Source organism: Neoarius graeffei, chromosome 26 (assembly GCF_027579695.1).
Source record: "Neoarius graeffei isolate fNeoGra1 chromosome 26, fNeoGra1.pri, whole genome shotgun sequence".
NCBI classification, from domain to species: Eukaryota; Metazoa; Chordata; class Actinopteri; order Siluriformes; family Ariidae; genus Neoarius; species Neoarius graeffei.
The window spans coordinates 11,142,230-11,155,914 of NC_083594.1; the positions used below are offsets into that span (position 1 = coordinate 11,142,230).

Genomic DNA, 13,685 nt, shown 5'->3' on the forward strand with positions numbered 1-13,685 from the left:
CCCCTTACGAATGAGTAGGTACGCCTTTTCGACCAACAGAGAACAGGTTCTTGAACCAGTTCCATTCAGGATTCTTTGAACAAGAACAAAATCCATTCTCTGTGGGTTGAAAAGGGGTAATGTCCCAGTTCGGTTATACTAAACATCGGCACTAATGGAACGCTGCTCAGCCAATCAAATTAGTGAGTCTATATATTACTGAACTGTTGTATAATTAGTTAATTAGCTGATTATAGCTGAACCAGGGGAAAATGGTGCATTCCAGGACCACATTCAGGAACCTGTGGTGTAATGTGAACGTGGCCATGTTTTGCCTCTAGTGGCTTTCCATACAGGATGCGCCATCAAAACCCTATATTCAATATCTTGAAAGAGGCTAAAGAGGAGCTCAAGAGGAGTTCATATGACTCTCTGAGCAGATCGGGTTTACTTTTCAGGTTTACTCCGGACTACATGTGCAGCAGTGCAGTTGTAGCCTGCCTTGTTTGTGATTTTAAAAATAAATCATTTGATAAGCCAAAGCAATAGAGTGGAAAGTTTCAACTTATGTTTGCCTTGGATAACTTTGCCTAAAACATGGTGGTGTATACTGATTTTTTTCCCAGAATGTTTTTGTGTGCAGGTGTAACGGATGCCAGATTGTTAATGTATCTCAGTTCCATAGGCTACATGGTTAGGGGATCTTTTGTCCTCATTGCTTGGGCCAGATCAAACCAAGCTTAAATTATTCTTACTCTTGCCACATACATGATTTTTTTTTCAAAACTGATGATATTCAGTTCAAACACCATTAAAAGTAATTTCAGGAATAAATCTCTTGTGTGATGTGTAATTCACCCCCTCATTTAAATATGGCGGAAATGTTTCGGCGCGCGCTTTGCGCATCACGGACCTCGGGATTTTAAAATGCTGCTCCGGCCCTGCTCATCTCTGCCCCTTTTTTCCTGAGCAGCAGGGTTTGAAACTCCAGCTATATGCCGCCACATGGTGCGCTTGTCAGTCGTCAGCAACTTTGTTGCTTCGTTCATTAACCGCAGGTTACCGTATCACTGATTTTACCTGAGCCGTTAAAGTACGTTCTCAACAATTCTAACATGTTGTCAGAATGTTTATGCAGGTGCTCATGGGAGTTGTCGGCGCGTAATATTACATTGCAATGCGTTTATTATATCAGATGCCTTCAGAGAAAACTACAATTAAAATATATTTTCATACCACAGAATAAACCACCCGCCAAAGTGGCTAGTGGGACTAAAGTTATTACCCGCCAAAGCCGAATTTTACCCGCATTTGGCGGGTGGGCGGGTGCTAATGTAAAGCCCTGGTGTGTGTGTGCATATGGGCGGCACGGTGGTGTAGTGGTTAGCGCTGTTGCCTCACAGCAAGAAGGTCCGGGTTCGAGCCCCGTGGCCGACGAGGGCCTTTCTGTGTGGAGTTTGCATGTTCTCCCCGTGTCCGCGTGGGTTTCCTCCGGGTGCTCCGGTTTCCCCCACAGTCCAAAGACATGCAGGTTAGGTTAACTGGTGACTCTAAATTGACCGTAGGTGTGAGTGTGAATGGTTGTCTGTGTCTATGTGTCAGCCCTGTGATGACCTGGCGACTTGTCCAGGGTGTACCCCGCCTTTCGCCCGTAGTCAGCTGGGATAGGCTCCAGCTTGCCTGCGACCCTGTAGAACAGGATAAAGCGGCTACAGATAATGAGATAAGATGAGATGAGATAATGAGATTATATATATATAAACCCGATTCCAAAAAAGTTGGGACAAAATACAAATTGTAAATAAAAACAGAATGCAATGATGTGGAAGTTTCAAAATTCCATATTTTATTCAGAATGGAACATTGATGACATATCAAATGTTTAAACTGAGAAAATGTATCATTTAAAGAGAAAAATTAGGTGATTTTAAATTTCATGACAACAACACATCTCAAAAAAGTTGGGACTAGGCCATGTTTACCACTGTGAGACATCCCCTTTTCTCTTTATAACAGTCTGTAAACGTCTGGGGACTGAGGAGACAAGTTGCTCAAGTTTAGGGATAGGAATGTTAACCCATTCTTGTCTCATGTGGGATTCTAGTTGCTCAACTGTCTTCGGTCTTTTTTGTCGTATCTTCCGTTTTATGATGCGCCAAATGTTTTCTATGGGTGAAAGATCTGGACTGTAGGCTGGCTAGTTCAGTACCCAGACCCTTCTTCTACACAGCCATGATGCTGTAATTGATGCAGTATGTGGTTTGGCATTGTCATGTTGGAAAATGCAAGGTTTTCCCTGAAAGAGATGTTGTCTGGATGGGAGCATATGTTGCTCTCAAAAGGCGAGTCAAAGAGTCCCATATATACATTTGGGTACGTACATCGGGGGAAGTGCCTGTTAGAGAACACACTCTGCCTAGGCCGTCGGCATGGTGAGGTAGGGTGGCCAGTTCCTTTCCTCGCCGCCTTTGACTTCCCCAGTGTTTTTCCACCAAGTCCCCATTCACTGCTGGGTGGACAGGGGGCGAGCCCCAGATCCCCATCGAGCCGAGGCTTGAACCGGGGACTGTTCGCTTAGCGGTCAAGCGCTCTAACCACTTGGCCACCTGCGCTCCATATGTTGCTCTAGAACCTGGATATACCTTTCAGCATTGATGGTGTCTTTTCAGATGTGTAAGCTGCCCATGCCACACGCACTAATGCAACCCCATACCATCAGAGATGCAGGCTTCTGAACTGAGCGCTGACAACAACTTGGGTCGTCCTTCTCCTCTTTAGTCCGAATGACACGGCATCCCTGATTTCCATAAAGAACTACAAATTTTGATTCGTCTGACCACAGAACAGTTTTCCACTTTGCCACAGTCCATTTGAAATGAGCCTTGACCCAGAGAAGACGTCTGCGCTTCTGGATCACGTTTAGATACGGCTTCTTCTTTGAACTATAGAGTTTTAGCTGGCAACGGCGGATGGCACAGTGAATTGTGTTCACAGCACGGGCGATTGCTCCAAGACAACGAGGGAGGCTCAGCTTCCTCTAAAAATGACGAACATCGTGTAGGATGAATTGCGCTAGGCTTTTGTTATAGCCGACCTTATAACATTGCTATTTCAGATCCAGATTCATAGAAATATATGTGCTCAACCCAACTACAGTGCGAAATCATTCCCTTATAACTTTAATGTGTGCGTGAGTTTTTCCCCCTCGAAATTCGATTTTCTCTATGTCCATGTAAATGCACTGACTGATGACGTCACCTGCGCAACTTTGGTATTGAGGGCTACCGCATGACGTCACCATGCCGCGAGATTTTGTTAGGCGCCATATTGGAAGACCAAGTACACATCTATGCAAGTACATACATTCATAAAACAAACTACACCTGAAATGTAGCCAGGGCCGGTTCTGCCCTAATCTGGACCCGGGTGCAACATCGCGCAAACCCCCCCCCAAAAAAAAAAAAAAAAACCGGTCTAAATCAGGACAACCATCACATAACTATAAACATTTTATATCAACTATTTTAACTAAGTGGGCTATAATAAGCCTGCAGGCAGCCACGGCGGGCTGCCTCAGAAAAGTAACCATTCAATGACACAACTGAAAGCCTGCAGCCACGGCGGGCTGCCTCAGAAAAGTAACCATTTGTCCTACCTTAAAACTCGTTTTGCATTTTCTGCCTCCTTTTTTGTATTTTCGACCCTCCGTTTATTTTCTTTCCTTTTCTGAAAACCTGATTTGTGTCCAGACATTTTGTTCTGCTACCAACGAACTAACTCGTCAGGTCTTGTCTCTCGAGCCCGCGATGATTCCCGTGGGAAGGGCAACAATTAATACATTTTTACAAACAACCAATAAACAGCCAATAGGGAGGTTACAACGTTCAGGCTCTCCTTTGCTCACAGACACTCAGTAATGCACTTATTCTCTGTCTCCTGGCAGAAAGCTCCTTGGTTTGCTTGTGTCTCAATCACAGCTGGTATTCTGTAGAAAGACTTCTTTTCACCTTTCCCATCAGCTTTGTTAGAACACCCTAACACAGCACAAAAGTTTACCATTGTAGGTTTATGATGAATCAAGTGCCTCGTGGGTTTAAATTCCGCGCGCTGCCGTTATTTCCCCCTAATCACGAGTTTGTTGGTCTTCCAGTATGGCGCAGGGTTTGTTTACTTCTGGTTTCCGGTGACGTCAGTGAAAAGGGTCTATTGGGCTTCCCCATCCAAAATGTTCACACACACACGCCGCCTGTCTTGGTTTTTTTTTCGGGGTTTTTTTGGGGGGGACCTTTTTTTGGGGGGGGGACCGTTTTTTTTTTTTTTTTCGCGCCCGCGCACATGCCACCCCCCCCGCGATGCCGCCCCGGGCGGCTGCCCGGTCGGCCCGCCCCCAGGACCGCCCCTGGATACAATTATTTGGTATATGAACATTTTAAATGCAGAACTGTCAGAATTAGACTGAATAGACTGTTGCCGGTTTAACAGCATCAATTCTTGCACTCCAGCGAGTGTCAGACAAGCTGTGGAGAGAGCAGCCGGTAGTTTCTTTGTATATGGCCCATCGTTCTGGACTGGCACTTACAAATTTGTAAAGACAATTGATGAAGCCAAAAAAAGCTGACACTTCCTCACTTGATCCTGCAGCATGTACCCCAGCGAGATTTAACACATGAACATTTTGATTGAATGAACTCCATACTAAGTTACCTAAGAATAGTTGCTCATAAAAAAAAGAAATGTCTTTTCATTTTAATGTAAGTCTTAATAGCCTAATGCTGCTTACTGTAGCCTAGCAATTAAAATAGTTTTTAACCCTAAATCCTTTATTCATGGATTGTATTGCTCACCTCCTTCTCCTAGGATTTGGGTTGAGGGCTGGGGTCTTATTCCTGAGGCTGAATCTGTGGATGTTGAGGGCACCTCATTAGTTTTGAAACCAGTTATTAGCACCAGTATCATGTAGGCTAGCCTAATATTTTACCTCACGTATTAGCCCAGTAGGCTAGTTTACTGCACAAGTTTAGCTAGTTCTGTGCAGAACTTCTACATTACATTCATCTGATCTTCCATGGCAATAAACGTGAAGTATTTAAATAAAATGACACTGCACTGCTTATTGAAAAGTGTTGTCTTGATATTCCAACTAGGTTAAAATGAAATCTGCTAGTCTATCATTAGCTAACATGCTGTAATGGCATCAAGTGTCAGTGAATAATAGGCTAGCTTTCTCTGGGAAAAACTGAGTCACCTATAGACCAGTTCACAGATACGGCAAAGCGCAAGGAGTTGCGGGAAAGGTCAAAGGTTAAGGCCTCATAAACGAGCGGAAGTAGAGCATGTCAACAATGGCGGAGGCTACAGGCTCGCTGTGGGGACACTGTTGTGTTGTCGATTGCCACAGTGGACGTCGACTGCTTGAACAGTGGATGCGAGAAGACTGTAGTGTACATTTAAGTGAGTGTATACAGAAAAAATTATGTGAATCCAAGCACACAGTTAACGCAAAAGTTCGTTTATATCCCAACCTTGTCAGCTGTCAGATTTATGTTAATGGACCCGGTAAGCTGGTAAATAATATTTATTTTTTTCTTTACCAAATTCTAACAGAAAACGAGAGCGCCCGAAAGGGAAAACCGAGCTGAGCCGCCTCACGGCTGTAATGCAAATTGCTTTCCTCCTCTGTATACAAGTGCGCTTCCATGGCAGGGAAAAAGAAACTACATTTTGGCGCCCATGTAGTCCCCTATTTAAACAAATAGGAGTCATTCAGGATTCAGCCATGTTTTTGCTCCGTGTTTTTACTCGACCATAGTTATACAGTATTATGAGCTTTAAATTGCATAAATAAAACCATTTGGTGAAACTTTGAAGAGATTGTACTGGTTTAAAGTTTTTACCTAATGTTTTCATGTCGACTCCAATTAATACACTAGTAGAATCGATGACTAGTTTAGTAGGCCAAAACTTTTTTCAATTTTTGACTGTACCAGCCTGAAAAAACTTGCGACAGTCAAATGGAAAAAAAGCAAGCTGGTCATGTTGTACTGGACTAATCTATGACTGAGTATAGTAAGTGATACTAGTACTGATGCAATAAAACAGACGACTGTAATCTGGTAGGCAGCACAATTTATATTATTTCTCCGTGTCAGATGTTGACCTGTCAAAAACTGCAGTGGGCGTGGCAGTATCACTGGGTACATACCTCGATTTTTCTTCGTCTTCCTTGGACGGTACAGGCTGGATTTTCAAAATATCTGTGGCATATGCAAGCGCCCTTAACTCTTCTACCCCCATGGTAGTTGGCAATCCCCATTCTCTCATATCCATAAGGCGTATTTACTAAGGTTTGGCTTGTTTGCCGCCATGTTCTCATCTCCGATGAGGCCTCGACCTTTGACCCTGCGCATGCGCGGCGATATCTGTGAACTGGTCTATTGTCGACCCTTTTTCTCCCTTTCAGCTTTCTGCTGCTTCTCCTTCCGTTTTTGATATCCGGACTTCATAATTTATCTCACCACCATCACACCTGCTCCTGCTTAGCAACTTCTAGAATGTTCACCTCTGTTGCGCACGGAGAGAAACTGCCAGCTGCTGTGAGCTGCGCTAATAGCGGCGCTGTGCACACACGGAGCTACACAGTTCACTGTCCCCGCCCACAATCAGACTGTACCATTACTAAAAAGGGAGGAGGGGTGAAATGACAATATCATCAATAATTCAAGGAAAATGTGATAGCAAATTATAACCATGTATAATTTGCATATTTTAACAGATGAAATGAAATATTTTATTTCAAAAACTTACACAAGGCGATACTATTAAAATAATATTAATATCCCTCACAGGCCCCCCTGTCAGTGCCAGGCCCTTAGAATTGTCCTAACTTTCCCCCCCCAGCGGCGCCCCTGCAGGGACCTCACATTTCTCATAATAACAGCTGGGATACAGGGTTTAAACCTCCTTCTCTTAATCCTTTGTTTAACACCAGCTCTGCATCCCCTCCGTCTTCTGCATAGTTCCTTGGGAATTGGGGGTCTTTCCCTGGCCGATAAACTTGGACGCTTCAGGGCAATCAACTGGTCATGGGTGTATACAATGATGGCAGGATTGCAGGCATGACTTTGAGCCATCAGAAGTGATCCAAGGATAATGTAGATCGATACAAAGTTTAAAAGCTGCTACAGACACATTCTTGACATTGTACGCAATCAATAAACTCAAAGATTTAAAGATGTACACAAACACACACACGACACTGGGAGTTGCTCTGGCAGGCACACGGCGCCATCTCGGAATATCTATATATAATGACAGTATTCAGATTTTTGCAGATGGATCAAAAGATTTGCAAACAGATGCAACACGTTCTGCAGTTGCTGTGCCCAGTTACCAGGTGGAAATGAGTAAGAGAACTTCTGATTGTTTGAGTGTATATCCAGTGGAATGGTTTGCCATACTGTTAGCATTAGAATGGACTGATCAGGTAGACAGCAGAAATATATTAATATGTAGTGATTCCATTTCAGGGGGCGGCACGGTGGTGTAGTGGTTAGCGCTGTCGCCTCACAGCAAGACGGTCCAGGTTCGAGCCCCATGGCCGGCGAGGGCCCTTCTGTGTGGAGTTTGCATGTTCTCCCCATGTCCGCGTGGGTTTCCTCCGGGTGCTCCGGTTTCCCCCACAGTCCAAAGACATGCAGGTTAGGTGACTCTAAATTGACCGTAGGTGTGAATGAGAGTGTGAATGGTTGTCTATGTGTCAGCCCTGTGATGACCTGGCGACTTGTCCAGGGTGTACCCCGCCTTTCGCCCGTAGTCAGCTGGGATAGGCTCCAGCTTGCCTGCGACCCTGTAGAACAGGATAAAGCGGCTAGAGATAATGAGATGAGGTTGTGAATTGGACACAGTAATCTTAACAGTAGACTTAACATAATGGGAAAACATCTAATGAGTCTCTGTGACCAATGCCATGAAGTTGAGATAGTTGAGCATATTTTCACATCATGCTAAAAATTTAGGTATGAGAGGCAATAAGTGATGACAGAGCTCCAGAAAATAGGCCAGGTAGAGGATAGTATTAAAAGTATATTGAAATATGGAGACACTGTGAAGGGGAAGAAATGGTTATTTACATTTTCAAGAACAATTGGACTCGAAAGACGGCTTGAAAATGAAGTGATAAGAATATAGAAAAAATCTGTAGATGGCAGTCATGTAACATTGTGGATGCCAGCTGCCGTAAAACCTCGAAGAAGTTGTTGTTGTTGTTGTTGTAGACTTTGTGGGCCACTGTAGTAGGCTGTGGGTATTCATGGGAAGTGGAGTCCATTGTGGATTCTGGTGCAGCTGTAACAGAGCTCCCCCCTGAGGTGCTCAGATTCTGACATTTTTTTTCCCCTCAACACTGAGTGATTCCATCATTTCCCCCTCTACTTTATCTGGGGGGAAATGCCATTAATTTCATTTTATTTCATGATTTTGAATTATGTTCCATGAAGCCAGAAAGTTCAGCTATTAAAAACTGGTTTTGTGTCATATCTATGATTTATTTGCTAGAAAATAAAAAAAAACTGGGTGAACAGCTGGGTGGACATGAAAGTGATGGCAATATTGGCCTTTCAAGGATTTATTCTGTGGAATAATGATGTTACAACATACATCTTTAACAGAGAAAAAACCCAAAAATTTGGTGCACAGGTTTTAATTTATTTTGGGTTTTCTGAAGTCAACTGTTGAACCTGATCCAGGTTTCAGCCAAGCCATGTTTGGTTGACTTGGCTAAAATTGTAGCAGTTCAGTGGCCAGTTCCTTTCTGTAGACTCATGCACACCTATGAGCAATTTAGAGTAGCCAGTTAACCTAACTGCATATCTCTGGAGGAAACCAGAACACCCAGAAGAGACCCACACAGACACAAAACAGTCTGTTGAAGGGTCTTCTGACCCTTTCCCCCTCTGCCTCCATTATAGTCAGGTAACTGTTGCTTTGTGTGGAAGGCTGTACTTTCTGTTCATCAAAGCAGGTGTAAATTGTCTGTCTGGCAGGTCAGTCAGGTGAATGTGTAAACAATTTCAATTTCTGTTGTTACAAATGATGCGCGCGAGAGTGCTGCTTGTTCTAGGCATGTGGTTGTGACGTCATCGTAACCAAATCCGTTCTACTCATCCAGACGACTTCGCAACAGTGCCGTTGCCAGATTTTTTCACTCTGGAACCCGTTCTCAAAAGATTTCGTTTCGTGCCGTGCCGTGTGGACGCCAGGCCGAAACGATAAACAATCTTATCAGATTCACCTGAATCCGTTGCCGTGTGGACAGGGCCAAAGAGAACATGTGAACTTCACACAGAAAGGCCCCTCCCACCAGCCACTGGGCTTGAACCCAAAACCTTCTTGCTGTGAGGCAACAGCACTAACCACCACACTGCAGTAAAAGTATACCTACAGGGTAATAAATATACATACAGCATACCTATTTATTTCATGAAATATCACCTTGGACAGACATTTTTTTTGTAGACATCAACAAGGTTTTGACAGAAAGCTGATTGGGCAGGTGTGCTTAATTAGTGCAGCAGAAAAGCATTCACCCTGTCATCTGGAGATGGAGTTCAAATCCTGATGTAGTCAAAAGTCAGGAAGGGAGGAGTGTTAATCACAAGTAACACTAGCCAAATGTCTGTGAGCTCATACATATGGAAGTAGGTAGAGCAGGGGTGCTATGCTGCATGAGCAGCAGTTCAAATAGATGCTGGCTTTCTGTGCCTCAGAGGAGTCTTTATTATTCTGCCCACTTTGTGCTATGCACCAGTTCCACTGGAAGCAAACCAGCCACAGAGAATTTTAACTTCCCGCAGAAAAAAAGCAGCACATACATGTTCAGAACAATCAAACGGGTCCAGGCATGTAATATTACACTTTTTTAAAATGACATTTTAATTATGAGTAAAGTGCGTGAGGGTTGGGATAGGCGTCCTCCACCCTGAAACTCCACTCCAGTCCAGGTGGTGGCGGTAACGCGTCCAGTAGCTGCTTCTCCAACCGCTAGAAAACACTGGAGAAGAAAAAGCCGCTGCTCGTCTGAGCCGCTTTAATCCCTCGATTTATAAAAATAAAAACACGTTATTGTGTCTGGCTCTGAGGATTTAAAACCTTGTTCTGCTTTAAAACCCTGAGGTAAGTTAAACTGAAGGTGTGTGGTCGAATCCCAAATATATCTCCACTTTACTGTTTTAGGAACTCCGTTCAGTATGAAATAATGCCATGTGCCCCATAGATAGTGCACTATTTATCCAAGGAGTGATTTGTAGTTTGGCTAACCTGTTTAGTTGTATGTTTAAAATATTTAAATAATCTTCACGTCAAGTTAATTTCCATCACGGGTTGTTGTTTTTTTCTCTTTCTCTAAATTGCGACTTCCTCGCAATTCCAACTTTATTTCTCCGAGTTCCAACTTGGAGTAGAGTGGGGGAAAAAGCCCCCCTTAAGGAAAATTCAGTTTTTCTCCAAGTTGAAATGAGCCATGTGTTTAGTTTTAATCATAGTTTTTGACAACAGTGACATGAACAATAATGCCACCTAAAGTTAATACTTAATTTTTTTTAACAAAAACATTGTGCCAAGGGGGCCTTTTACCCCCCCAGTGCGGTAAAAGGCCCCCTCACTCAAAAAAAGCTGTTTGGATAGCAAAAGTGTTTACTTAAGCCTATAATGTGAAAGAAACAAGAAAATATCCCTGAATTAATGAATAGATGCATTATTTTATTATATTTCGCATTTTAATTTCAAATTTTTTTAATTTCAATTATTTTTAATATTAAGTTCAAATTACTTGCTTTACTCAACCAGGTAAGCGAGATGTTATTAAAAACTATGTATCTGCTATTCAGAAATGTATGAAATACAGTAATTATGATAAAAGGAAATGATGCCCCCTGGGGGCCATTTACCCCACCATTAAGGGGGCGTTTTACCCCACAGATTACACTTTTACAAAAAAGGGTCTTACTTTCAAAATGTGATTCAACTTTTTATACCTAATGTATTTTTTTAACGTACTGACTTGTCTACTCATACCACATACACAGCTGTGATATCTGACGAAATAGCAGCTATCTAAATACAGTTTTACTGATATCTGAAAATTATATCACTTACCATTAGGCTTGGCACGGTTATAGGAAAAAAACCAAACCGTACGATAGTCTGTTGCGGTGCAATACGCGTATAAACCGCGGTACCCCATTTAAGACGTTCGCCAAAAAAAAAAAGCCGAATGCCCGTATGAAACCACGTGGTTCTCTTTCGCGTGAACAGGGGTGATAGCGTTCCGGCGCCGGATTTCCGGCGTACCGCGGCGCTGGAAAAAAAAAATCTAGTTCGCCCATTATCCTGTGTCATTCTGAGATGCGCAGATAGACAGTAAAGGGAATTCGGAATTCCCTTTACTATCTATCTGCGCATCTCAGAATGACACAGGATAATGGGCGAACTAGATTTTTTTTTTTTCCGGCGAGGGGAGGGGAGGTTTGTTTTAAACAGTGCAGTGATTGGTTTTATTGCAATATTTTATATTGGCTGTGTGTGTATTTTGTTATAAATCGTTCTAAGAATACAGTGGCACTTTTAGATAAGAAATCCAGCCATACGTTTCAAAACACTGCACTTTAATTTCAAGTGAAAAAATACATCCTCACTCTCCGGGATTAGAAGAGTTTTTGATTCGGTTTTTGTATATAGGTGGTTGGTTGGTCGCCACATAAAAGTTTAAGTTTTAACACACACATCTGTTCAAAAGTAAGCTTTAAGAACTCATTTTTATTTCTTCCAATTATGAAAACTCTGTATGTGACAAAAGACACCTGGTTCCTCTAGATGCCACAACATGGCAGCAAACACTCCTGACACTTTGTATAAATACTGTAGTAAATAAAAAAGCTGTTGAAATCATCCATGTCTTCCCTCTTGCTGTTTCAAAATACTACCTGGCTTTTCATCAGAGATTGTTCATACAATGTGCTTATGTCAACTCAAACTCAGTTTGTGCATGATTATTTCATTGTAACTATAATTTTAACCTCTCTTAAATGCTGTATCCTAAACTATGTTTACTTAAGGTAAATAGTAGGCTATATGCCCAAATACAGAGTACTTAAGATTTAAAAAAAAAAACGCAATACGTACCGAACCGCAGACCTCAAACCGCAATACGTACCGAACCGCGACTTTTGTGAACCGTGCCACCCCTACTTACCATGAAATTTGATTTCTCTCCGCTGCGTTGCTGATATGCGATCCACAGTGGATATTTGTATATCCCCGTTGTCAAGCCAGTCCATAGCAACAATAGAAATGTAACTTTGCACCCTCTGGTGGTTATTTTGGGTAAAACAGGCCGGGGGCGTATTACCCCACTCTACTCTATTTCTCAAAATTCCGACTTGATTTCTCACAGACTTTTTTTCCCCTTGGGGTTTTTATTTATTTATTAAAAATGCTATTATTATTATCATTGTTATTGTTAAGCTAATCAGGCAGCCTCACCCCCTCTGCAGTGTGTTGAGCAGAAAGCTTTACACACTGAAAATGAAAATGGATGAAATCATAGGGGACTGTTTTAGGCATGGTTTCCCGAACCGGGAGGTCTTGTTGTTGGAAGAATGGTATGGTGTTGAGCTCGAAGCCTCTGATCCCTGGAGAGAGAGAACTGTGTCTAACAATTAGCTCTGGCAGCAATGAAACCTCTTACTTTAACTCGGGGCTAAAGGCCCAACTCACACAGCTCTGCATCCTGTTTTCGCTTTGGTTTTATACACAGAGCCTTTATTTTAAATACATTTCTGAGAGGGTAGTATCTCCATCCTTGACTCTTGTATGCTGCATAAATGGGCATTTTAAAAAAAAATATTTTTGAGAGTTAAAATCGACCGCAAAGTTGGCATTCGAGCTGAGCGAGCCAGCCCTGAGTGCGTGATGTCACAGCAATAACCAGTTTTAAAGTGCATATCTTGGGTAAATTCAGGAGCAAGATCAATGTAATTCTCCTATTTTATATTAATCTTTTGTCAAATATCTGTCACATTTTGCATTTCGTGCAATTTTCTTTTACCTTGCATGATACCAGAAAAATTCAGTTGAAATCAAACCATTTGAGGTGAATTGGTCCGCCTGTGAAAAAACTTGGCATTTGGGTTTCCCACCGAACATTGATTTTCGTGACGTCGCGTGCGGGACGCCTCCCTCTGAATCCTACGTCAGCGCTGGTTTGTTTGAGAAACGACCTGGTGGTTTTCTGCAAATTTCTTCACCGCTATCAAGTAATTATTAAAATGGTTAACAGATGTATCATAGGAGGGTGTAGTAACACCAATCATGATGGGATTAGTACTCGTCGTTTTCCAAAAAAAACGGACAGTGAGAGAGAGAAATGGGAGCGCTTCACGCGAGGCACCCGGAAAAAGCCGAGGACCAAAGCAGAGCCGAGAAAAAGACCAAGAAAATTGGCAATTCACAAGTCGACTGTTACCAGGGTAAGAAATAAGAGAGACTATACTCTAAATTAGGTGTTCCTGTGCTTGTGCGGTACACGGATAATGTTATTTATTGACGCACATGAACGCGCTGGACGATAATACACTTAGAACTTTATTGATCCCTTTGTGAGGGTTCCCTCAGGGAAATTAAAAAGATACAGTCCACAGCCTGGTAAAAAG

General features: G+C 42.6%; 1 protein-coding gene across 1 annotated transcript in view; it reads left to right on the forward strand.

Annotated features, from left to right (window-relative positions):
* The first annotated feature begins 10,033 nt into the window (after positions 1 to 10,033).
* LOC132874669 (uncharacterized) overlaps positions 10,034 to 13,685 on the forward strand; it is a 56,251-nt gene continuing 52,599 nt past the window's right edge. The window contains exon 1 of the mRNA XM_060911024.1: positions 10,034 to 10,149. The gene's annotated coding sequence lies outside the window, so the exon portion shown is untranslated. The remainder of the gene's footprint in view (positions 10,150 to 13,685) is intronic.